Source organism: Lepisma saccharinum, chromosome 9, assembly GCF_977018435.1.
Source record: "Lepisma saccharinum chromosome 9, izLepSacc3.1, whole genome shotgun sequence".
Taxonomy (NCBI): Eukaryota; Metazoa; Arthropoda; class Insecta; order Zygentoma; family Lepismatidae; genus Lepisma; species Lepisma saccharinum.
The window spans coordinates 84,860,408-84,888,309 of NC_139237.1; the positions used below are offsets into that span (position 1 = coordinate 84,860,408).

General features: G+C 41.1%; 1 pseudogene across 1 annotated transcript in view; it reads left to right on the forward strand.

The window, feature by feature from the left end:
- Positions 1 to 2,018: 2,018 nt before the first annotated feature.
- The window catches only part of LOC145992213 (glucose dehydrogenase [FAD, quinone] pseudogene), a 58,048-nt pseudogene continuing 32,164 nt past the window's right edge, over positions 2,019 to 27,902 (forward strand). The window contains exon 1 of the transcript XR_014442151.1: positions 2,019 to 2,726. The product of XR_014442151.1 is annotated as a glucose dehydrogenase [FAD, quinone] pseudogene (transcript). The remainder of the gene's footprint in view (positions 2,727 to 27,902) is intronic.

Here is a 27,902-nt window from a genome sequence, read left to right on the forward strand (position 1 = left end):
CCAATAAAATAATAAAGGTAGAATTATAATATTTATTTGTTTACCTTCTTTGCACACGCAGCCTCAATGCCATTTTGCTCTATTGAAGATACACGCCGCCAACATACCAAAAACACCCGATCAGGCAGCCAAAAAAATTCCCCAAAACCCACTATTCGGAGAAGACCTATGGTGGGGGTACATTAGAAATTTAGTTACGAGTAAACGGTACATTGAGGAAAAAACTTTGAGAACCGCTGGTATAGATAGTCTTGCATGTACGAAATGAACGTAGTACCACGGAGGGCCTCATTAAGAGATGCCGCGGGCAGGCACGTATCTAGAAATATCTTTCGGGTGTGTTTCAGGAATAATAATAATAATAATGACAATAATAATAATAATGAAGTTCGAGAAAAGTAAGTTTCTGATTAATATTTTATGCATATTATTTTGAGTAGTACTGTACATAAATCTTCTTTGTAATGTCATTCAAAGCCGTATGATCCCAATATAATCCTTGCCTTGTAAAAAGTTCAGAGTATATCGTTTTTTCTTTGGTTTTACTAGTGCAATTTTTTTCTGCCGACCAACAACGTCAACCACACAAAAGGAGACTAGCAGTGAATTTTTATATTTAAGTATCTAAGTATTCACAAAATACAGTATTAATATTTCTTAAAGGCCCAGGCACCTGGCGTCTGTGGTTTACAAACGATTCCGGATTAGTCAGCTTCCGGTGTGAATTTGTTGAGATATTAGACCAAACTTAGTGGTTACTTCACTGAGTACTTACGTCTTCGATGTAACTACTTAGGTATTCAATTCACTTGGCGATAAACACGCTGTAAAACACTAACGGTGAACACTTAGGGGGAGTTAGGGGAAAACACAAATCTTGCTGATACCGAGTTCGACGTCTTCAATCTTCTAATCTTCCTGTCGTTGGTTCATAATAAACATGTAGCCTCTCTTCTTTAGTAACCTTTCTCATGTCCTGGTAGAGATACTGCACAGGCCGATAGTTCACTCACAGTTCGTTCCTTAGACACTATCTCTCTTTCCGGCAGAGATCATGGCCGTTAGTTCAATTACAGTTTTTCACAGCCCGCGAAACCAATAACCAACGTAACACGGATCCTAACCGTATCAATGCTTGACTCGGACTGTCTTCTCTGCAACGCACCTCAAACGTTCCCTGCAAAAGACGTTAACGTCTCTTGCCCCCCATTTTTCCCCCAGCGAGGGCGGGTCAACTTTTATAAGGGGTGCGTTAAGATCGGTTACAAGAGGAAGTTGAGGACTAAAAGTGGTAAACGTTGTAAGTGCCAAAAGCGAAAGTGTTGGGAAATCGCATCGTTCACCACATCATCCCGTAAGAACATTCACACTAGTGAACTACGTAGAGGGCTATCAGCCACATTTTACGTTTACCACATTATAAAGCATGGCACATTTCACAATTTAGCGTGGAAAACGGCGTTTGAATTATTGTGGCACTTACAGCGTTTACCAATTTTAGTCTTCAATAACCATCGATTATGCAACAAATGCTAATATTTTCATTACTTAATTTTAGTACGTCTTTCGAGAGGTCCGGACCCCTAGCCCTCCCCCATTAAATAGGCCCTTCCTGTCCTTAGAAACAGCATGATCCCAATATAATCCTTGTCTTCCATTAAGTTCAGAGGAAATGATACGACAAATGTTAAACGAATATATTTTTCATTATTTAATTTTAGTACTTGAAAGTCTATCGGGGATGGGGGGTCCGGACCCCCCCCCCCCCCCACTAAATACGTCCTGAGTTGGGCATGGCTGACCTAGAGAACAGTTCAAGTGATGGACGAAAATTAGAAGTTTTGGATTGACAACGAGTAAAGCGTTGCGGAACGGCATGGAAAAATAAGCACATTCTCGCCAGGGGGCCTGGAATTAAAAAAAGACATGGACGAAAATCAGCACATTATGTCTTGCAACACCCATCGCTAATAGCCATATATAACGCGGCGGCAACGAGGTGAAAGATGCAATCGGAGTTCCGCTCCGCTTGGTGCTAAAGGGTTCGGCACACACGGGAGATCGAGAGGAAAGGAAATATGTACCCAAGAGGTTATGCAAACCTCGGAATATAGAGTGAATAGAGAGTGATTCAATAGTTAGATGGCGGAAGGTGCACCAAGCGCAGAGCCGACAGACGCGAGAGAAGTAGAGGAGTCCGACTGCATCGCGGGGATCTTCGGGTGGATAAAGCAAACGTTCGTGTACTTCCTCGGCTGATCTGGTGCCGCAAACGGAGCTTCTGTGAAAGGCTTTCCCTCGCTTTTTATGCTCCCCACCTCCCCCCTTACCTGACGAGTTTTTCTTTTCTCTTTTTTGTACCTCAAGAAAAGGGGAAGGCGGCAACCTACTTTCGTGACGACACGGTGAGCTGGGTCTCGACTATCCGAAGCTAAAGTCAGTTACGATCAGGACACGGTGTATGTGGTTGGCTCGAGGACCAGGACTCGGATTCTAGTCATCACCTGGTGGTGCGGAATTTGATCTTTATCAGTGTACGCAGTGAAAATGTAACGGTTTAGGATCCAGTGTTGTCTTTTCTTAAGAGATCCTCCCACGCCAGTGCTAGGAATCCTTCCACCCTAGTTCTCTTTTGGGATCTTCAAGGTCGCGCAAGGACCTCGTCTCCTGAGGACCGCTACATCAAGGTCGGCTGCCACGGACATTGGGGAAACGTTCACAAAAAGGTAAGTCAAAGTTACGTAAATGTGTAATTGAGGCACGCTCGTTGCATAATGCCAAGAACCTTTGCTGTTCCCGCAGCGTGTCAAGTTCAATGTTCGGCAAGGTAAAGGTGTATACAAATTACTTGTTTCCTTCCCTTCATATTTTGCTCTTTAGCGTCGTTATTCTGTCGTTTTGGCTAATCGCGACGATGAGGACGAGTGATATGTTTGATTTGTTGTTTCTTAAGTTCACTTTATGCACAGGAGGGCTGATCGGGATTGGGTCTACGGTTTAAAGTGGAATCCGAACCACTGTGCCTCCACTGGGTATCGAAACCGGGACCCCTTGACTACAAGGCGACGACGTTACCACTACGCCATCGGGTAGGCTGATGATATGATGGACACTCGCAAAGAACGGGCCTCCACGATGGCGTAGCGTTAATGTACTCGCCTTGTAATCAAGGGATCCCGGGTTCGATACTCGATGGAGGAACAGAGTTGTTCGAATCTCACTTTAATCTGTAGGTCCATTCCCGATTAGCCTTACAAAAACAAAGATTCAAAACTCAAAGTCGCAGCCGGGATTTGACTGGCGTCGTAGCGAACTGTGCTAACCACTCCGCCACGGACGTCGGTACATCAGCCGCCACGGTGCCATAGGGCGCTTAGTGATGGACTCGCCGTCTTGCCACCGACGGTCACAGGTTCGAATCCTGGCATGGGAATGATTGTTCCTCTTTTGCGCCCTTGAACTTAATTTAGTTATTTATCTTCATCGTCGCGATCAACCTAGCAGGCTGAAAGGCGACGCAAATAAACAAAATAACAGTAAGAGCTATAATTGCCTATGCAAACGATAAAGATCGCGAGAAAAAAAAAACATTGCGTTATACAATTGCAAAGCCAGTATCTCCTGCCTGTAAGAGGTGGGCCCTTTCTTAGCCGTAAGAAGCCAATGATAGGAAATAGAGTAGATCCAGAATTGAGAAAGCAGTAACGCGGATGTGGCTGCTGCACGTACAGGGAAGATAATCCTCTGTAGAAATTGCATTGTGCAGTTCATTTATGTCTCTAATTGTCCCTTCATCCACCTCCTAGTGTCACCATTCATATTCATCGTGGCGATTAGATAGGAGTGGCATAAAAGGTACGTAAAATAACCTACGATTCGTTTCTGATCTCAAATTTAAAGCATCACAAAATTAAAATCTTCAGTTACATGAAAGCACAAAAGACTTTCTATTTCCTAAAATCGATGCATGACAAAACTGAGTAACAACTCGTGAATCTTTATCATTTGGTCTTTTTAAGTTTAAGCTCACTTTGTACTCAGATAGTTTAATCTGGACTGAACCTACAGTTTAAAGTGGGATACGAATCATGCAATGTACCTCAACCGGCAACTGAACTAGGAACCCCTTGAATACAAGGCGAAATAGTTTCTACTCTGACATTAGAACATAACCATATGCTCGTGCCCGTAACTACCAAACTATCCTCATGCCCATCGTTATACTAACTACTGGCGGCGAATACTGAAGAGGTTTTTTACTTATATCGTATACTTGAATACTATAAAACGTAAACGAATCCAAAAATCAGAGTAATATAAGCTTTATTAAATTATAATATCCAAACAAGAAATCTTATGGCATCAGTACAGAGAGAAACTGTCTGGCGCTCACAAGAGCAATGATGCCACACGCCTTGCAATGCGATAAATATACCCCATATCCCAGTAACCTTTCGCAATTCAACCATGCTTCCACTTTCACATAATCTCATACGTATTATTAGATTTTTGGTATGCCACTTTCTTCTAAAGCTATGCTCCACATGCAGATTCCACAAGATAAATTAGTTTATTTTTCTGCCACACTTCTGCCTCTTTAGGATAATAGCCACGATGAGGATGAACGGTGAAAAACTGATGAAGCGCACACACACACATTTGCCATGATTCGAACAGGGAAATTACAGTGACGATAAGTATTTCACTTATTTGTGCATATAATGGACATATAGAATGTGTGTATGAACGTCTGCTGGAAACAAATTAACACATTCTCAATTGTATTGGAAGTAAACAGGAAACATACAAAATGTAATTAATGAAAGACCCAAATTTGCATCGATTAATTAAACCTTTCCAGGAGTTCAGAGGAGTCATAAAAATCTTTGCAGTCTCACTACACACACACATATATATATACATATACATATGCACGCACATATAGATCAAACTGTCTATTAACTTTCTTTCGGTGTTTAGTACAAAATCATGGAATGGTTGATAACTATAAACATGAATTAATTTAAATTGAAAATAAAGAAAACAAATAACATGTAGGATAAAACTAAAACATCACACATGTTTTCACATTATTAAGAGGCATCTTTACATACACTCTGTTCACTTTAACTTTCATCTCGCTTCCACGTTGTACCATATCGCATCCGTGACGCCAAAAGTTCTATTTCAACCTAAACTTTGACATTTCACTCCAAAATTGAGTAGTATATTCATGGTCTATTCTTCTCAATTTAATACCAACTTGTTAATAATTTATCATTTGAAAAATTCACATAAATTAATATATGTTCTATCTGTCCCATTTGTGACATAAAATTGTTAATCTATAATTATTAAACATGAGAAAGTATATTTAATTAATTGTTTAACTACTAGTTACTTGAAAAACAAGGCCTCGATCCTGCCACCCCCACGTGCTGAAATGTGTTCACACGCAGCTGACATTGCGGTGCCGTGTGAAAAGAAGAAAATTACAAGCATGGGAAAAGTAGCAAGAAGTTTCACTGGACGTTATGTAGGTAAAACGTTTCCACGTTCGGTATCAACAGAAAAGGAGGTTACGAGCGTGATTTCAATGATGAATGAGGAACGCGTTAGAATTCTTCTTCACCCTTTGTTACTCTGCTTTCCCTATCTCATCAATGAGAATTTCTTTCCCAATGCAGAAGTAACGAGAGGCTATTGTCCTGTATGAGAAGATCAGTATGATGGTTAAATTAACGACTGGCAGAATTCATCAGGAAGTCATTCAAGAAAATAAAGGATGTACATGTAATTCAGTTTGGGACGTTACTAACAAAGTATCACGTTACTAGTGTTTTCTCCCCTCCTTTGACCTTTATCACCGGCCCTTTACTTCCTTTTACCTTTAACCCTTAAGTACTATGGACGTTGATAATCACACAACTACTATTCAGAGGTCTCCCACACCCGTGTTTTGATATTTTCAATTTCTGGCGCGTTTCACTTGACATGGTTGTAGACAGTGTGTAGTAGTCCCAAAACTTTCGCACGGTATACGCCAAGTTTTGTGAAGCGTTAAATGGAGATCGTGTTTCAATTCAACGTATTTATGAAAGCATTTAACTTTTACAAAAATGTCATTCATAGTAGATGCTGTACCTAACATTTTCATAAATAGAAGGCATTTTTAAATTAAAAGACATGACATAGCATGTTATTGTATTTTATTTCCTTGTCCAATATTGATTTTGTGAATTATCACTTTGTATACTTTTAATAACTTTAATGGTACTGCCAATTACACTAAATATGAGAAACTTAGAAAAATACTTTTAAAAAACAGAAAAAGCACTGGTTTCTTTTGCTTTTTCTCTTTCCGTGTTTAGAACTGTAATATAACAGACCTCAATTGTCGCTTATAACGATGGGAGAACTTCCCAAAGAAAAGGCAGTCAACCACTGATAAAGTTCTGTTTCTGGCAGACTTTGTACTGTATAGTGTATTTAGGTCTATCCCCTTTAAATACACCATAATAAACGTGTATTGTTGCTATAAACGGAGTTCTAATGCACTTTCTACTGTTCTTTTAGGTTATTTAAGTTAATCCGGACTTTCGTTAAACCGGTCAACTTATCCCCCCCCCCATTAGTCCGGATTAACGAGGTTTTACTGTACTTCGAAATCTCAAGTCTTGTAAAGTCAAACTTCTACATTGGTTTTTATAACAAAAGGCAGATCTCAATAAGCTCACTGGCGTAATGGTCAGATTACATAAATAAAGTATAAAGCAAACAAAAGCAGAAGATATAATAAGCTAATGAGCAAGGGGTTAACAGTATACCCTAGACTACAGCCATGTATAGAAGACTATTATAAAGCAGTCTAAAATTATTATTGTTTAGTTAAAGAAACTAACGTAGTTGATGCAAAGAGAAAGAAAATCAGCCAAAAATTGCAACAATGGTTTCATTATGTTTTTGAAATTCCAAATTCTTAAAATTTCTACACTTTTGTTGTGTCGGAAGAGCACGACTTGAAGGTAATGCGAAACCTTTTTGTTACGTTATCCTTCCAATGGCTCTTTATTCATTTTAAATTTCAGCAACATATTACACATTGAATTGTTCTTTTAAGTTCACTTTATGCACAGAAAGGCTAATCGGGACTGGATCTACAGTTTAAGGTGGGATCTGAACCACCATGTGGCTCCATCGGGTATCGAGCCCGGGACCTCCTTGATCGAAATCTCTTTTGAATTCGCACCTATGGCTTCCACCATTGGTACTTCCATGAACGCATAAGGTAGCGTAATAACATCTGCGGGTCTACCCAACACTTAATCGAAAGTCAAAGCAAATAAACGCTTGCGGACACCGACTCAGTTAATTCATAACAGAAAAAATATGAAAAATGAATTAAAATTGACACTTGTTGTGGATTCGATCCCGGGTCCCTGATATTCCGCAATACAGGGAGGCCACAAAGTGGGCGTACCCTTGGGTTTTCGTCGGAAAGTATGTTTAATTGTTGTTGATTTGCAATCGTTCGACCATGACGAAACACATGAAACTTGATTTCAAAGTACAAGCCGTACCCTGTCACGTTAATGAACTCTCTGATGCTGATAGGACATGGCGCAGAATTCAGATCATGATGGTCTCCATACAGATGTCCTGGACAAGTGAAGCTTCAGGTACGTGATAACATCGCTATAACAACAACCACCACTGTAGTATCGGGAAAAAAGAGGAGGTACACCCACTTTGTGACCTCCCTGTAGTATAACTTGCTTATTTGATTTTAAGGCTGGTACTCTGGGTCTTTGGGTTAATCGCAGCCATGAGGATGATGGGATGAGAGAACAAACACAATGTTCCGTTGACGTCTTGGCCGAGGCTAAAACCCGAAGCGTTCGCAAAAGAGTTCGCGAGTAGGAAATTCAAGGCGATCGGCCACCAAGGAAGGCATACCTTCGCACTACTCTCCAGCTGTACACCCTTGCGTGTCAACGTTTCCCTCAAGAACAGCAATACACAGCAACGGGAGTAAGATTCTCCTTCAATACAATCCTGTTACACTTCTCTAATATAATCATTATATAAAAAAATGTATTTAATTTCCTGAAATATATACAGGTTTTTCCAGGAGGGAAAAAGTTGTTTCCAGTTACGTAGCTTCTCTTCATTCTTTATCTTATTCCTTATTAAAGACACTGGACCGGTATTTCCTGTTTTGTGTGATTTACTTTGCCCATTGGCTGACATTAAAACCAAACTCCAACAGTTCCTTGAAGTCAGTGGCGCAACCACACGGGGGGGGGGGGGCATTGCCACCCCAACCTTGGACGGAAATGAGTTCTAGGGGGGGGGGGCAAACATTGACGGCCAAGTGTACCTGCAGGAGGCAATTACTGCCCACAACTTCAAATTTTATGCAAATAAAAATAATTTTCGTAAAATCTTAGCACCAACTTCTACCCCCCTTTTGCATAATTTACGAGGGTAATAACGTTTTTGATATTACTACAAACTACTACTACTAATAATAATGTTGGTTCCGGGTTTGAATCCAGGCTTGGGCATGGATGTTTGTGAGTGTCAATTCATCAATTTCATCATACGATCACTCATCCCCATCTTTGCAAATTAGCCAAAAATGCCACAAGAAGCGAAGTAAAATAAATCACAACAATAATAATAATAATAATACGTAGTTACAATAAAAACATTATTATTATTAACAATATCGTTATTAACATTATTATTTCCATTATTTTACTATTTTTTTTATTGGTACGTCTATCCTAGTACTTGCCCCCCCCCTCCAACCAAAAATTCGTGGTTGCGTCTCTGCTTGAAGTCCACGGTCTCTTACATGGCTACTCGGGTGTACAGGTCGCATTCAGGCGCGATGATACTTTATAATGGATGACGTTAACTTTAATGTATGGGATTTTGAACCTTTTATACTTGAAATAAAAGGTTAGGAATATCTCCATATTCTTACCATTACCCCTTTTACAAATACAAATACACTGACAGGCACGTATCTAGAAATATATTTCTGGGGGGAAGGCACGAACCAAGTGTATCAGGAATAATAATATTAATAATAATAATGTAAATGTTTACATTAAAATAACTATATTAAGCTAAAATTAAATATTATTAAAATATGTAAATTAATTAACATTATATTGTTATTATTACATGAATAGGTAAAAAGACGTTATAAGAGTCTAGACATAAGAGCACGCTTTCATTAACTAGCTTACTTGTAGCTAAGATCGGCAAAATTTGTATAAAATAACTGCCGTGGCAAGGAAATTAAAATGAAATAGATAACGAATTGAATATTTATTGAATAACAAAAAAGGATGTTACATCCAGTTGACGAAAGTACATTTCCTGATTAATATTTTATGCATATTAATATAAGTAGTAATGTGCCTAATCCTTCTTTGGTACTGTTCATCAAAGCTCTACGATTCCAATCTAATCCTTGCCAACATTGATCATACAACACATATGAGAATATCGTATCCTAAATACGTCCTTGACCGACGACTGAAACCAGAGAGAATTCATAGAACTGAATTTAGTGCGTGGATTCAGACCTATTAACTACACCTAGATTTTTATGCTCGGTCTTTTGGGACTACAGGGACCAGCCTTTTACGTAGTAACCGGTTATCGAAGTGCCAGACTTGGTTTGGACACACTTTCCGATCGGTCTACCTGGGGGAACCAGTTTTTTCGGTCAATTTTGTTATTGAGTTGGTGTTTTAAGTCCACTTTATGCACAGTAAGGCTAATCGGGACTGGACCTACAGTTTAAAGTGGAATCCGAATCACTATGTGCCTTTACCGGGAATCGAAACTGTCAATTTTGGCTCGTTACTATATAAAAATGGATGTTTGTGTGTGTGTGTGTGTGTGTTCCGGCATAACTCTCGAACTCCTGGAGCGATTTCCACCAAACTTGGTACACGTATCACTTGTAATCTGGAAAGAAATATTGTGGGGGTAAGACACCCCTGGCACCCCTAGGGGTGGGGGTGGGAAGGGGTGACATGTAAAAATAATCGAAAACGACCGATATTAGTGTGGAATCCAGTTTTCGGCCTCGCTAAGATGAATAGTGGCACTCCCAATGCCGTTCAACTCCAAGTTCATTTTACACTATACTAAGAATTCATTATTTTCCTGTCTAATAGAAGATTGGGATAAATTAATAACCGAGCAACGCCGGGCAATCAGCTAGTATAACAAAGTTTGTTAATAAAATACATAGTTAATGACAGCAAGTCTCCATTTGTCAAATTACATCATGTAATTACAACTACCTACAACAATTCACAATAAATCTATGATGTTTTAAATAGCAAATCTTCCCTCGATATTTTTTTCAAGACATTGCATCTTCAAAATAACTCTGGAATATTCACAGACACAGAACATGAGTAGAGATGTTTCACTCTGATTTAAAATATGAGTTTACCCGAAACGACTAGGGTGGCACATACGCATCGCTTATCCTCACAATGTTGGGACACTGAGAATTTGAGTTTCTCTTGGCAATCTCTAGCACTGAGATTCAGTTACGTGCGAACCCTAATGTACAAACAATAGAAACGAATGTATCAAGTTGCCCAAGACTGTAAAGGTGACAAATAAAATTGGAAAACAAATTCAGATACGAAGCACTGAAACATCTTGTTATACTGCACTTTCCGTCGCTTTTCCGCCACTTTTGGCTAATCGCGAAAATGTGAACGAGTGAGTGATCAGATGAAGTGACACTCACGAAGAGCACCCATGTCCTGGCAACTTCGAAAGTCTACCATTCAACCCGTTCGAGCACAGGACATCATACATGAGAAGGGGCGCCGACTTGTCAAAATTATTGGGGGGGGGGGGGCTCTGATCACTGAAATAAATTAATGAATGATTCACTCCCTCCCTTTTTTAAGTTTTGGCAGTGTTCGGAATCTCGTAAATGCCCATGAATTCCTCAAGAATATTAAATTAAAATTTTTATTTACGGTTCGAATGCAAAATGTCAATATGTCACAAGTTTCGTCAACCATAATAGCAAAATATTCCCGACTTTTAATATCTGCTACCACGGAGCGCAAAACAGATCTCCCGAATATATCAATGATCTCGTTCTGAATGTCATGTGAGAGCCATTTGTAGCCCGAACGTCCCATCCACTCTCCTAGTTCATGCACATCTTCTTTTCAAACTCTTTTTAGTAAAAATTTTAACAATACTCATAATTATATAATTAGTATATAGTAATAAGTCATGTGTTTTGCTGTTTCTGGTCATAGCCCCCCAAAGTTGATGGTCTAGAACATTTCAAATGTGTATTTAAAGTTTAGTTCATGTGGCACAATTCAGAGTAAACTTTACAAGAGAAGCAAAATAATACATTAGATTCTCTTAAGCAAAATTATTTGGGGGCTCTGCCCCCACATCGATAACATTGGGAGGGCTCGAGCCCCACAAGCCCCATGGGGTTGGCTCCTATGCACATGAGTGAAATCGAAGTTACATGTAACATCTGGTACTAGATGCACAGTGGCACGGACGTGAATCCCTAATTTCGTGTCGCACAACCTGGGTTAACCAAGGAAAGGCGAACATTTTGCTATCGAGCAGGTCTCTGCCGCGAGATTAAGTGGGTAAATCCTGCAGTTCCTTGTTTCAAAAGCTGCCGGAGAACTGGGCTACCTGCAAGTGTCTTCTTTATCAACTTTCGCTCGGTGTACATTAGGATCAAGGTCGACTAGAAAGCAAGACAAGCCCCCGTCGGTATGTTTCCCATGCGTTGTTTTGCTAACAGTGTCACAGCCACTCGTCTCCGAGCCTTCAGGCAACAAATGGAGACAAACTTCTATCCAGCCGGTACTGGATTAAAAGGAAAAAAAACTCTCATTATGTCAAGCAATATCGATTGCATCCTTTTCCATCAAGAAGTATATAGTGTAGAGTATGTAAGGATACACATAAATAAACAGGTGTATATAGACTAGGGTGACCACCTTTCGGTCACGAATTTAAGGAAAATTTCGGACTTTCGGCATTGAATTTTCGGGAGTGTTTTAATATATTTCCTTCAGCTTCGGGGTGCTTTTCGAAATGCACCAAATTGTCACCGTCACTTCCTTGTAGTACACCCTCGACTCAGCCATTCTTATCGTCATTGAGACTTTCCATCTGTGTGTGACAAAATCGTGTTTTGTCCCGTCCATCTGCGTTTTTTATTGTTTTCATCACTTTCATCTCATCAACAAATGGCCAAAAGTCATTCATTCTCATCAACGATTGGCCGAAAGCCATCTATTCTTATCTTTGATTGACCAAAAGCTATTCATTCTCGTTCTCGATTGACCAAAAGGCATTCACTCCCATCTTCGATTGACCAAAAGGCATTCATACTCATCTTAGATGGCCAAAAGGCATATATTTCCATCTTCGATTGGCCAAAAGTGGCAGAAATGCGATGTAAAATGAATTAAATTAATCCATTAAACCTATGAACTTCGGCCACTGTCCATGTTTGCGCCCAAACAGTGCCGTGCTCCAGAGAAATGCCTGCATGCAGACATCTCCCAACTTATTGACGACGTGAAGACACGACAGACTGCTGGGGATAAGGGGCCGATGCCCGAAACTGCAATCGCGACAATTATCTCCAGCCTTTCACCATTTCGCAGTCCCTGAACCGACTAAGCACGCGAAGAAGGAAGGGGGGCATCAAGGCCGCTGTGTTCCTTTCAGAACTCCCAGCGTGGAAATTGAAAATGAGACAACTGGGTTGGGAAACAATAACAGTTAAAAAGTGCTTTTACGCGCCGACGGGTGAAACACCTCATAATGAGTGAGGGGTTCTGCAATATGGAATTACGCGAATGCTAACTGGAGCATTTCATGCAGCCTCATCCATCATCCAAGAACACGGCTACCTTTCTTTCTCCTTCATGACTATGCAACAAAAAGAAAACTGTAACGACTTTCGTAATACTCACCTGCCGCCGAAGATGTGGAAAACGAGAATTATTCAGTGTCATGGCCCCGATCCTAGTGGCATTATGGATTCTAATTACGCTTAAACGAGAGCGTGTGATACGCACGTGCATAATTATGTTGCTCCTTCTGTCTGTTGGGTCATAATCGTGTGATGAACTTGAGAGTTGCGGAAGGAAAAGCGTCCTTTATGACGGTCAGGGAAAACACTTCTGCGTTCACATGTCCCAGAACCATGCGTGATCGTGGGCGGGCGTACGGTCGGCTGACTTGCATTCTTTTGTAGAGCCACGAATTTCAATCATGCCACACACGGTTTGAATGCTTTTCTTAGACAACATAATTACAAATGGGAGTAAATGATGCGCTCGCACGCCTTATTAATTGATGTAATATTAAAATTGCATGCAGTATGGTAAGGGAGAGTGGGGTATTGGTGAACGCTAGGTATTACCGAACACGCTTCCGTCGAGTTTAAAGAAGGCTTGATTGGTGCTGCCATCTTCCGTAGTCTACTGGATATATTCCTCTTCTATCGCCATTACTGTACAAGTCGTTGTTCAGTAGTGAAACAGTTTTTGTGTTTGCGATTTGTAATAAGTAGAAGATACATTTTGCAAGCAGGTTAGTCTTACTTGCTTTAACACTTCATAATTCACATATGAATTAAAAAAGTAGGAAGTCAGAGGAGTGTTTCGTAATTATTTATTTTTTGCATTGATTATGGAAGGTTGGAACTTCAGTATTGCTGGATAAAGTAAATGACAACTTCTGGGGTCATGGCGAACAGTCGTCATCGTCGTGTTCGCCACTATTTCGCGCTGTTAAATGAAAGTTCTCCCTCAATTTCTCTATTAAAAATAGATTGACATTAACTATTATGTAAATGTATTGAGATCCCAACAGGGATTACATTTTGGTTTTTATTATGTTTCACATCATCTTCAAGGTTACAAAACTGTTGTTTAGAAATGATATGTAGGTTTTGTTGGTTTTTATGTTAAATAGACCTCTTAAGAAGTAACCAAACTTCATACATAACATAACTTTTACTTAACATCAAATGCATAATAAGAGCATAATTCGAAGCATTTTAATTGATAATAAGTAACCCAAAACGTGCATCTCCCTTAAGTGCTCACTCTTACTCCACCCTCGTTTACTTCAGAACATTCCAGTGGAAAGGTGGGGGGGGGGCTGCGGGTAACTCGCTTGAAACATCGGGATGTTAACTTCCGCTCCAAGAGAGAAAAAAAAGTTATACCCCTTCAAATACTACACTAGAGTGCGCGTCAAATCTCCTGCATATGGCCTTGAACGACTGAACAGCACCAGCGAATCACAGACGTGCGGCGTTGCCGTGCTCTCCATGACTGACAAGGTGTTTCGCTCATCCACGCTGTCTCTTTTCCGTGTGAGATTTCGACATGGCACCGCTGCAGTGTGCTGCTATTGGCTATCGCCATATGCAGGAGATTTGACGCGCACTTTAATTGTAATATGTTATTCACTGAGTACGATACGCAAGCTGTGACATGAACGTCTTTGATTAATAATGCGTGTACTGATATTAAACTTCTCGAGTATTGGCGAATGTGAAGGTAACTGCTGTGGACTGCTGGGTGTTTTAGGAAAGAAAACGAAGCAAATCACGTTTTGATAGATACATTTTAACTATATCCAAACAAGTGTCATTTTTTTGTTATTATGGCAAGGTGAAATGTTGCCAAACGTTGCGCAACTTATATAGATAAAAACACCATTGAACACTGTGCATCAACTTAAACGTGCACAGTTAAAGTTTACAAAACATGTAAATGACATATTTTAAATTTACAATGAAGGTAGGAATATTGATTGGCCTGTGCTGTAATAGGAAACAGTCACGAAGTCGTTGCCTCGTAATCAAGGAGTTCAGGGTTCGACACCCGACGCAGGCACACAGTGGTTCGGATACCGCTTTTAACTGTAGGTAAAGTCCCGATTACCCTTTGTATCCACAAAGTGGACTCTGTAGGTAAAGTCCCGATTACCCTTTGTATCCACAAAGTGGACTCAAGCATACACATCCTCCTTCGCAAGTTCACAAATTATATTCCACAGCGCACCTTCAGTAATCGCCATATCTGACAATCTAACGTTTGTCTTAGCCGAATTGAGACATATTTTTGGCCATCATATTGAGTTCGGTAGTGATTGTTGCTACAACCTTTCCGAGCATTCCCATTGGCTGCTAGCTTTTTGGAGTAAAGTTCTGTCCCCAAAGCAACCTCACTTTACTTCAAAGAAAGTTCCGAAATATCAGTCTTCCCCCTTACAAGCATATATCAGGTCGACGTGGAGTCCAGTAAATCCTCCCCTGAAACCTTTTCCACCAATATTGTCCGTCCAAGAAACGACAGCTCTCGTCAACTCCACGTGGACTAAATGAGATGTTGCTAATTCAGTTTCTTTAGAGATTTTTGAACGCGAGGTTGCGATTCTTTATCTTTGGTAGGTTGTGTTATTGTACTGTGCAATTTTTTTAATGCAATATAAAGACCATGGGAGTAAAACGTCGCAGTTAATGAATGGATGTCGAAACACTGCACGCAAAAGCGACAACAGCGCTTTGCCGAAAAAGAGGTGGTGGCTCGAAACCAGATACGGTTCCGGTTGGCTTCCTCTAGGGTTGTGTCAAAGATGCCGAACTGGTGATACTTAGAAGACTTAATAGTAAATAATCTGTGTTGGTTAAACTGAACGCAACTTCAACTGGCGACTGGGAAACAGCGAATCAGCGATGAGTTGAATTTTCTTCGACTGAGATCTGGCGTTTTCGAGTCACACGGTACCAAACGTTGTTCACGGGACGAAACAAATGAGTGTTGGGTCCACCACATGTTGCCAAACGTACTGTAAAGCGAGAAAAAATCTTATCGAGCAAGGGTATTGTCAGCACCAGAAATCAGCGACGCAACTGCACACGCGGTCCTGAACGATAGAGTTTCCGGAAGGACCACCCACAGGTCGGAATATCCAGGCGGACACAGCCATATAAAGACAACTGGCTAAAACAGAAGTACGCTTGGCAACGTTGCTTCGGGAGAGCGATGTCATCCCTTCGCCTTTTACTTCGCAACTGAGTTTGTTGACACCCATCGGACCACACGCCCCCGAAAATATTTGGGGGACAGAAAGCGCCAGAAATAGTCATCAAGGTCAACCGCCAGTTGGAGTTGCGTTCAGTATAGGTTAGGCTAGTTTGGTTAGGTTTGGTTCTCTTAGAAGAAGAAGACGAAAAATGGTTGTAGCATCAATACCGACCATTGAATTCAACTCAAACATTTTAAATGGCAAGAAGGTTATATGGCAACCAATCATGCTAGAATCTAGCGAGAAATGCAGTGGTGAAGGGGTTCTTTCACTTGTAAAAATATATGAATGAATTGTTGTATCAATTTCCTCCCTTTCGAGGTTAAAATGCCTCTAACGCGCCAGTAACGGACCGAGATCATACTGACGTCAAGGGTGAGAAGTTCACGTCCCATTGCACATGATTTTAATCAGCTACATTCCAGAAGAGTTGAATATTTAAAATTGTTGTCTCGAACAATTACAGTGTCACGCTTTCTTTGGGAAGAAAAGCCCTTCACAGTGACGAGGATAATTTGTGTGTTTATGGTACAGTAAAAAAACAGAATATGCGAAACTTGGGCATTTACCAATTTCCATCACACCGGAGGCAATGTTGCCACAATCTGAGTGCATAATTTCCCTTTTAAAGGGGAAAAATTTACCTATTTGGAGCAATTTTTTCCTTCACCGAAATAATAATAATAAGTAGTAGTAGGGCCTCCCCGATGGCGCAGTGGTAGCGCCGTCGCCTTGTAATAAAGGGGCCCCAACTTAGATACCCGGTGGAGGCACATAGTGGTTCGGATCCCACTTTAAACTGTAGGCACAGTCCCGATTAGCCTTACTGTGCATAAAGTGGACTTAAAACACCAGATCAATAAATAAATAGTAGTAGTAGTAGCAGTACTTACGTTGGTCCATATTCGAATGAATGGAAAATGTTGAACATCGTTTGCTGGCCATGTGTCTCTGGTTTGAACCCAGGTCAGGCATCTAGAGTAATCGTTCACCTCATCGCCACCATTATCCAAAGATGCGGAAAAGTGAAGTATAATAAACAAAACAGAAATATAAATAGATGTATACAGGGTGTCTCATAAGTAATAGCGCAAACTGACACAGGTGAAAGTAAACGATAATAGAAGAAAAAAAAAGTCTCAGTAAACATGGGTCTGCAAACGAGCAGTTTTCGAGATAATCGCAAATGTGTGATTACAAGCCGCCACTGACTTCATTGTTTGTAAACGTCGTCCTAGTTGGTAAAATGCTAAGTGCCAATGTCAAAATGTGAGTCACCACGAAGCACCACTGACGTGACTCCCACAATACGATGAGACTGTGTACTGGTTGTATCCATCCTGTTTGGTTACAACGCCACCTCTCGGAAATGTTCTGTTTTGTAAACAAAGAGCAAACCTCAGAACGCGCAAGGACTAAAGTACTCGGTGTTTACAAAATGCAATTAGTGACGGCTTGTAACCACACATTCGCACACATTATTAGCATTTTACCAACTAGGACGACGTTTACAAACAATGAAGTCAGTGGCGGGTGGAAACAACACATTCACAATTAAGTCGAAAACTGTTCGTTTGCAGACCCATGTGCCCTGAGACTTTTTCGCTTCTATTATCGTGTACTTTCACCTGTGTCAGTTTGCGTTATTACTTTTGAGACACCCTGTATAGATAGGCTTGTACTAAAAGGAGTAGATGCCCGACCCTGTGGTCGAGTGGTTATCACATCGCGCTTCGACGCCAAGGGTCCCGGGTTCGAATCCCGGTCGGGCTTGGTTGTTTGTGAATGTCCTTTCATCAATTTCATCATTTCATCACTCATCCCCATCTTCGCAAATTAGCCAAGGGGCACAAAACGCGAAGTAAAATAAACTAAATCAAATCAAAGGAGTAGATATAATAAAGGGGAAAAAATGTGGATTCGAAACTAAAACTTAACTTGGCATTTTGGTACTTTTCATTGAACTTTCGTTTTCCCTTTTGGTTTAATTTTCTGTCTGAAAAAATGGAAATTTATCTTCCTGTGGCAACACTGACCGGAGGCAGAGACCTTCTGTCAAGGCACCCAAAAGTCAACCTCCCTCCCACGTAGTACACCCCGGTAACGAGGCTCTGGCGCCTGGATAATCCTCTGTAGGGCTCGTGTTGTGTTGTTCCTATATGTTTGCGATTCATGCACATCACCATCATTCGCATCCTGATCGTCGCGATTAGCAAAAGGTGGCAGAAGCAAAATAAGGCAATCAATCCACCGAATCATGGAATAACCAGAACAATGTCAAGCAAGTCTCTCCCGGAGGCTCGGACGAGTGTTTCCAATGTCAGGCCGTCTGGCAGCGGCTGCAAACAGGATCGGCAAGTGACAAGAATCTAGGTGTCAGGCTTTCTCTCATGATTGCCCCTTTCCTATGTAAACACTCCTTGCCGTGAACTACATCTTCAACATCCACGTGCTCTCCAGTTTCCGTGACACACACGCACGCATGCCCGTGGCTGTTGGCGGCTGGTAAGTGCTTATTTACTAATATACTATTAACACGCCCACCGCGCTCTCGTGGATGTTAACAGCCACCAAAGGGTGACATTGCGGAAGGCTACCGCGAGAATTTATTGAATTGCTTTATTTTACTTCGCTTTTCTGCCACTTTTGGCTAATCGCAACGATGAGATGAGTGCTGATATGGAAAAGTTGATCAAGGGACGACACTCACAGATCCATGCCCAGGCCAGGATTCAAACAGCGTCGTAGCGGGTTGTGATAACCACTCCACCACTGGTGTACGTGGGGCGAGTTGACGGGGTTACAGGGCCTGCCCGAAATCATAACGGGGCGACCCTGGGTGGTAAAAGTGGCTGAAACGTGGTACTGTCCGCATCACTTTCACTGCATCCTGATAGCTCTGGTCAGCACTCAAGGGGCATGGAGGTGCCTTACTTATTATTTCTTTCTAATTATTTAACGCTGCTTGTCTTGACACTTTTGGCTAATCGCGACGAGTGGCCATTAGATGAAATTGACGAAGGGATACACACAAGGAAAAACTCGGGACTCGAACCCGTGAACTTCGGCGGCGAGATGGAAAATCAACCACTCAACGTGCTCAGCCACCGAGTTTTTGAGTTAAGTGTTCATGTTTTAAGTTCACGTTAGCCACAGATAAGGTAATCCGTATTGCACCTACACTTTAAAATGGGGTCCGAACCACTATGGGCCTTCATCGGGAATCGAACCCGGGACCCCTGATTACGAGGTTACCACTGCGCCATCAAGGAAGCTTAGCTGAGCCATTACAGTGGAGTGAAAAGTTGTCTATCTTAAATCAACAGCCTTGTAATCAAGTGGTAGCGGAGTTTGGTCCACAGACGATTGAATTGATTGATTGAATTGTTGTTTTAAGTCCACTTTATGCACAGAAAGGCTAATCGGGACTGGACCTACAGTTTAAAGTAAGATCCGAATCACTCCAACGTGTATCGAACCCGGCACCCCTTGATTACAAGCCAACAACGCCACCATTGCGCCATCGGGAAGGCCCTTGTCCACAGACGAGATACATTACACAGATCACACTTAAAATATCAGATCATGTCCCAACTAGCCTTCCTGAGCATAAAGTGAAATTCAAACATACTTTTTTAAAAAGAAATTTGATATCTTAAGAGTTTCACAGTTTCATTAAAGATTGTTGTTCTTCCTTTCTCCTGGATACGTAGGCCTCTCTCAGAACCTAACTTCTTTTCCACTGACAAGGAAAGTTTAGGACCACAGTCTTCCACTTCAGTTGCGTGTTTGCTCTTGAAACAGAAAAAAAAAAAGGCGTTCACGCTCAACAATCACCTTTCAACATCTTGTTCCGCTTAAGAGGTTAGTTCCAGCTCTAACCGACTGTGTGAAAGCGGTGCGCATAATTATAACGAAAAAAGGATATAATTAAGTCAATTATACAGAGTAAAGTGTTTCAAAAGGAGCCCAGAAATACGCCTTGCACTTTGACATTCATCAGGGAAGTGGATAAAGTAAGACGGTAAGTGTCCATATGGCGGCGCTTCGTTGAAGGAAACTTCCGGTGTGCCGGAATACATCATACAGTTTTCTGCATACTAAAAGTGAAATGCGCATCTTTTACATCACTCAGTGCGCTGAAACTCTGTAAAGCAGGTGTTAATGCGCTTGGAATGTGAGCGTGCTTTCCCTCCTTACTGTGTAAACACTCCCGAGACATATGGTGTATGTCTTCTTCTTTGCGTTTCAAAATATGGGTGTAGAAACTACGGACTTCTTCAGGAAATGCGTGTTACTTTCCCCTTCATAAACTTTTATCGTCTCCTAGAATATCTAAGAAACTAAAAGTTAAAATATACAAAACAGTAATTTTGCCTGTAGTATTATGTGGATGAGGAACATAAATTAAGAGTATTTGAAAATAAAATCCTTAGAAACATATTTGGACCTAAAAGGGATGAGGCAGCTCAGTCGTTAGGTCGTTTGACTAACATGCGAGGGACCTGGGTTCGATCCCGGAGGGGAAGAACCGGGATTTTTTCCACCTATTCAAGGTGCTTCGGCGCCCACCCAGCGGCGTATAAGGTGGGTACCAGGAGGAAACTCTGGGGGGTAAAGACAGCCAGGGGCGTGGTGTAGATCACATCACCTCCACCTTCGGTTGTAATCAAGAAAGTGTGGGGCTCTAACTCCACACCCCCTATATGCCTTCATGGCGTGGTGCAAAGCGCAGGGGAGCATTTTATCATATATATATATATATATATATATATATGGTCTGTTTGCATAGACTATAGATTTCAAATAACCCCACGAAAAGCATTCTAAAGGAGTTAAATCCCAACATCTTGGAGGCCAACTAAAGGTTGCATTTCTTAAAATTATCCTTTCACCAAAGTGTTCTTGCAATACGTCGGTAGTGGAATTAGCAGTATCCTAGCACCGTCTTGTTGGAACCACATGTCCTTCAAATCAATTTCATCTAAATCTGGCCACAAAAAATCTGTTAGCATCAATCGGTAATGCTCACCAGTTACTGAAACTACATCTCTTACCTTGTTTTGAAAAACAAAAATGGTCCGATGATGCCACCATGCCATAAACCACACCATACAGTGACCTTTTGCGGATGCAAGGGCTTCTCGTGACTCTCTTGTGGATTGTTCTCACACCAAAAACGACAATGTTGTTTGTTAACATATGCACTTAACCAGAAATGAGCTTCATCTGAGATGATAATTTTTTGCCCAAAATTGTGATCCGTTTCAAGTTCAATAGAACGTCCATTTTCATAATTTCTTTTTGGATAATAACCAAACGTTCTTGAAGCCATGATGAATTGTCACAGTATACTAAACACAAATGACAACTAGTGACAGTTATAACATTTGAAGTATAGTTGCCAGTTCATTTCAAAATCATATCATTCATAATGGAAAACCCTTCATTACAACAAGCAAAAATGTCCTAGCAATCATTTACAGACAGTATAAGAATAAAACTAAATTTAGGACAATTACATTAATCAGGAATAGATTTAATACACAAATAAGTCGACGCCGGAAATCTTTGGCTTCTTGGCTACCAGGCAATAATGTTAAATGATGGACGGAAAAATCTAGGTCAAATATTCGCAATTTCTTTAACAGGCTCGTCTGAGGAAATTATTCCTCAAGAGTATCTCCTTCTTTCTGTAATCATTGTTAATACAAATAACGAAAAATTACTTACATTTCACACAATTTTAAAGGGGTACAGTGCTTCGGATTCCATACATAAGCTATGTTTAATATCTACATTATATTTCCAGTGTCAGATCTCTTACATGCTTATAGCATATAATGAGCTCGAAAAATTTTCTAGATCGCCGATGTCTGTAGGGCTTGTGATGTGTCTGTCGTCCACAAACATTTCCGATTGTCCCTTTATACGATATCTCATCGTTTCACCATTAATCTTCATCGTCGCGATTAGCCAAAAGTGGAAGAAAAACGAAATAGAATAAATCTAATTCATTTATTCCTTCTCGTGGTTTTGTTGACATGAACAAAACTTCGTTGCTGCAGAATAGCGTTTAATGTAAACTGTGGTTAATTCCTTTAGGAAGGGAAAAAAATCTGTCTGAAAGGCAGTAAACAGAAACCTTGCAGTTTAAATGTTTGGCAACTCAAGTTTCCTTGATCTAACTTGCAGTAATAATTGACTGAATTGTTGACTTTCAAACTGATGAGGAATCCCTGAACTGCAGAAGGCTGGGTTGTACGTGGCGGGCCAATCACGAGTAGCGTCTTCGTTGCAGTCCGCGCTCTTCATCGCAATTCAGTATTTTCGAAATTCCAGGTACATTCGCGTTTCACTCACTCAGGCCAATGTCAAGGTTGTGTGCGGCCGCCAAGTGGAACGGGGGAAACAACAATTAACCAAACGACTTTCTGCCAGAACGGAGAAATTGCAAAAATTAGCGACCTCTGGTGGTCAGCAAAAGTAGACCGATTGCTCTGTTTGCGGAGCAGAGTCCGTGTCCTTAACTCTTCTCTCGCTTTCATCTGTTTCGGGTAATTGAAGAGGGCTTTAAGTGCACATGTCGTAAACAGCCCAGGGCTAATGACACAAGTGCCCAATGTAGGTTGCTGCCTTTCGGACCTCATTTGATTATCTGTTTTTCAAACCTTCGGCATTTTACCTTATCTTACGTGGCTTTCTTATGCCTTAAGTCAATGGCGACTATAAGAATAAGCAGCTGGTGAGAACAAAAGCAACGAAACGTCTAGCAGGGTACACTAACGACTCATGCATTGTAGGCACGAAAACGTTTAAGAACTACAGGGTATCCCAAAATGATTACCCTAATTTCATAATGTTCTCAACTCTTTAGTGTTTCCACTGATTTTGATTTTTCTCTTGCAGATGCGTTGGACCAATCGTCGACTTTTTCTGGCTGTGTGAAATTAATATGTAGGTTCACTATGGGAGCTGCTGTTGTTTAATCTGAAAACATGGCTTCTACACAAGAAAAGGCTCAGTGTGTTGTGTGGCTGGCTGAGATGAAATCACAAAAAAAAAACCGGTGCAACGGAAGTTCAAAATCGCACAACCAGCAGTTGTGAAGTTGATAAAATCTTGGATGCAAAAGTTTCTAGAAATATGTACAGTCGAAAATGGTTAAATATTAGATCAGATTAAACAGCAACAGCGCCCCTAGTGTCGAACCTGGATATTAATTTCACGCAGCCAGAAAAACTGGACAATTGGTCCAACGCATCTGCAAGAGAAAAATCAAAATCAGTGAAATCACTAAAGAGTAAGAACATTATCAAACCAGGGTAATCATTTTGGCACACCATGTATATTGACGAGCTTCAAGTAGGGTGATCTTTTAATTTGATTTGATTGAAATAAAACTTTCCCATGCAGAACTTAGTCGATTTGCACTCATCACATTATACGGAGACAAGCACCTTACGAGAGATTAGGGATGTGACGAAGCTGAAAATTTACCGATGCCGATGTACTCACCTATAATTTTTGGAACCATTACCGATGCCGATATTTAACCGATTCCGATACATAAGATTATTCAACAGAAGTGGGATGTTATTTTCAGCATGACAAAAATAAATTTGCTATGTACATTTCTATTGCATATCATATGCATATGCGAATGTACATTTGCATCTACAAAATGTTATGTGAACCTTTAAGAAGAACATGGATTCTCAAGAGATTAAACATTAGTACACAAGCAGTTCTTTGAAATGCAAAATGAATTCCTGTTCTGTCAGATTCAACTTCAGAAATACGAGATTTGGAAGCACTTCAGGAAGTTACCTACTTCTTCTCTTATCGCAAATCTGTTCAGCAACACTGAACACTCAATCACTGAATACTGATGCAGCAGGTATGCCCAAATGTTTTCTCAGCACTTGCTTCAGGTTTGAATATTAATTTTTGAATTTCCAATACAACAGCAGATCCTGGTTCAGCAATGTACTGTTTTATTTCCGATTTATAGTTAGGTTGATGATAATTTTATTACAAAAACTCTACAATAATGACGAATCATAACCAAATTTTCAATAAATCTTACAAAACTAAAATATAAAACTTATTAGAAGGTAAATCTGTACCGGTTTAAATATCGGATTTTTGCCGATTCCGATACCGATGCCGATGTGTCAATTTCGGCCGATTTTCATACATCTGTAATCGGCTTCGGCACATCCCTACGAGAGATATAACCACGTGTTTCTGAGAACAAAAATCTCTTTACCTAGGTTAAAGTGAGACCACAGACAAAGAGGTCTGTGGTGAGACTGTGAAGGGACACTCAGCACATACGAGTGAACAACACAGAACCCTACAGAAGATTATGCTGACCGTTTCCAGACGCCAGAGCTTCGTTGGCATGCAACATTGCAGTTACCGGGGTGTATTGCGTGGTAGTGAGGTTGAGTGCCTTCTGCAAAATCCCTGTTCCACTGCTGGCTAATTTGCGAACATGGGGATGAGTGGTGTACGTAATGAAAGAATCAGAGAAGAATTACATCAGAAGAGAAGAGAAATTGAGACAAAGACAATTAAAATGGTTCGGACAAGTGGTAAGAATGGACGAAGATAGAAAAGCAAAACCATTTATGGAAGCTAGAAGAGAGAATGAGAACAAGAGGTAGACCTCGGAAGACATTCGAAAAAGGAACAGAAGAAATAGGAGAAAGGAAAAGGAATGCAGAGGATGGCGAAGGAACGGGAGAGATGGAAGGAGTGGATAGAGGCACCCCCGACGGTATGAGGCGAAAGAGGAAAAGAAGGGATGAGTGATGAGTGAACACTCACAAACATCCACGCCCAGGCCGATTCGAACCTGGGACACCTAGCGTCGTAGCGCGATGTGCTAACCACTCCGCCACTGGGGCCGGCTGATCTTTTGATTTGAGTTGAGTTTGGTTTTAAGTACACTATACGCACAGAAAGGCTAATCGGGACTCGACCTAGTTTAAAGTGGGATTCCAACCACTATGTATCTCCGTTGGGGGTCGACCCAGGATCCCTTCATTACAAGGCGACGACGTTACCACTCCGTCATCCGGAGACAGTGTCTGGTGAAATTTTGTGAGGCAACGTTATACGAGGTGTGGCTAGAAAAAAAAACGGATTGATGTTGCTGTCGACAAACGGCAAGCGCGTCAAGGTCAAGCGGTGCATGAGTGTATAACGTGATATCCTGCCTATCGACTGTGTGATTGCCCAGGATGCGCGGTGCTCAGTTCCGCTGTAGCTTGTGGACGAAGTGAACCGTACATCTTTGCTCCGTCGGAAAAATGTTAAGTGTGAAAGTGGAACATCGTATCAATGTGAAGTTTCTTATGAAACTCGGAAAATACGCCACAGAAACCTATGTTTTGTTGAAGGAAGTGTACGTAGGTGAGTGTTTATCACGCTCTCAATTCTTTGAGGGGTTTCAAAGATTTAAAGAGGGACGAGAAGTGATCGTGGAAGAACTCGCATCCTGGACGGCCTTGCACGTCAAAAACGGAATCAACATTGCAAATGTCGGTGAACTGATTCGAATTGGGTACCGGAAGGTCAAACCGTCAACCAACATTTCATTACGGTGCTGACGAGCCTCCATGAGCCACTACGAAGATGACGACCTGATTTGTGGAAAAGCAAGTCATGGATTCTTCATCAGAACAATGCTCCTGCCCACACGGCATTGTCAGTCAAGGCTTTTTTGGCTAAGTATGGAATCCCAATGTTAGAGCATCCATCCTATTGGCCGGATCTTGCTCCGTGCGACTTTTCTTATTCCCAAAGGTCAAATCAGCCCTGCAAGGAACCAGATTTACGACCGTAGAATCTGTGAAGACAAAAGCGACGGAGGTCTTGAACATGGTTTCAGAAAATGATTTCCAGCACTGCTTCCAGCAATGGAAGTATGGAGCGGTGTATCGATAGTGCAGGGGAGTACTTTGAAGGGGGTAATGTTCGTATTGTACAAAATAACCAATAAAATATTTTGTAGCAACAGTCCGGTTTCTTTCTACCCACACCTCGTATCTGATTTACCGAAAAATTCTGACTTCATAAAAATTTGATTCTTTTTCTATGTTTCTGTTTCGGTGATTTTTCGTCGTTTTTCTGCATCTTGGGTTAATATCAACGTTGAGAATGAATGATGAAATGTGAATCCACAATGAGTCTTACGTAAATAAGAAAACATGGAAAAGAAGGGAAGAGAAGGCGTAGGGAAACGTCAAACCGAAACATTCGGGGTTGAACACGAGAGATAAGAAAAGACACCGGGAAGTTTCCCCTTTTCCCTCCAAGCGGCTGAATAGTCTATCCAAGTCAAGTTTTAAGCCAAATAGGATCACCCACGGATCTGCAAGAACACAGAAAAATATCGGCCGTGACCCTCATCCACAATCTTAATCCAAGCACTTGTTCACGATGGACAGCGCCGAACTGGCCAGACCATACACCAAATCATCCAACCGTGTCGAACGACCACCTAATAAGCAAGAAGTCTTCAGCCAACGTGACGATGGAATTTTGATGATGAGACCGCGAACGGGGAAAAGCAGAGCTCACATCCGCTTTTTTTTTATTACATATTCTCCATTTTTATCCTGCATTCGTGACTAACGCTACGCACGTGTAGTGCCACCTTGACCTAAATTGCAGGCACTGAGTCTTCAACTACACCCACATCCACAATAGAAAATTAGCATCCAAAAACTCGCCCTTTCTCTGATGATGATAGGTTTGCCTAGCCACTTGCCTACTCAAAGTGATTATTTGTATATGCCAATGAGCACATGCACGATATACTTATACATATACAGGGGATGGACAAAAATATGGAAACACCTGCGAATAAAAGACGGAATAAGGTGCAGGACCGCCTTTAGCTTCCAAAACGGCTGCAGTCTCCGAGGAATGGACAAATACAATTCTTGCATAGTGGATAATGGGATCTCGCACCATTCTTCATGCAAAACATGGTCACATTCCTCCTCAGTGTCCTTCTGTCTCTGTCACTCAATGTACATTTTCATCCACGCAGGTGCTTATCTGATGATGTCTTTCCGGACACACTATTATGTCATCATGATCTTGGATAGTCCCTCTCGATACGCCAAATAACATGGCTACTTTGGTAACAGAGGCGCCTGCAAGGCGGGCACAAACAATTTGCCCTCTTTGAAAAACCGTCAGCTCCAACATGATTCAGTATCAACTGCACTGCACGCTATCTACAGTGCAACTGTCGACTCCTACCACTACCAGTCCGACAGGGTCCTATCTCACGGCGCAAAACAAAAGAATGTCGCACCGCGTTCGATTTCAAGTGGAAAAACTGCGTCGATATCACCCGTTCCGATGTCGTGGTGTTTCCATATTTTTGTCCATCCCCTGTATTTCTCTCACAATAAAGTTTGACCTAGACGTTTGTAAAAACCAAGCGGGATCAGCAGGAAGGCATCTTCTGAAATGTTTGCACGAAAATCCAAGAAATCCCACATCAAGTTTCCCACCATTTCCAAAAACGGTTCGCCATCTTGAATTGTTTAACACAATTTAACTAACATCCCTAAATTATCAGGCCAGAAGTAAAAATTACGTAGGATAGGGGTGATAAGGGTAGGCAATAGCTGTAATTAGCACACTACACAGAGTTTCCAACTTTTATGGAAACGATTTATCCCGATAAGTATTCCAATTCTATTCTGATCGATTTTAAG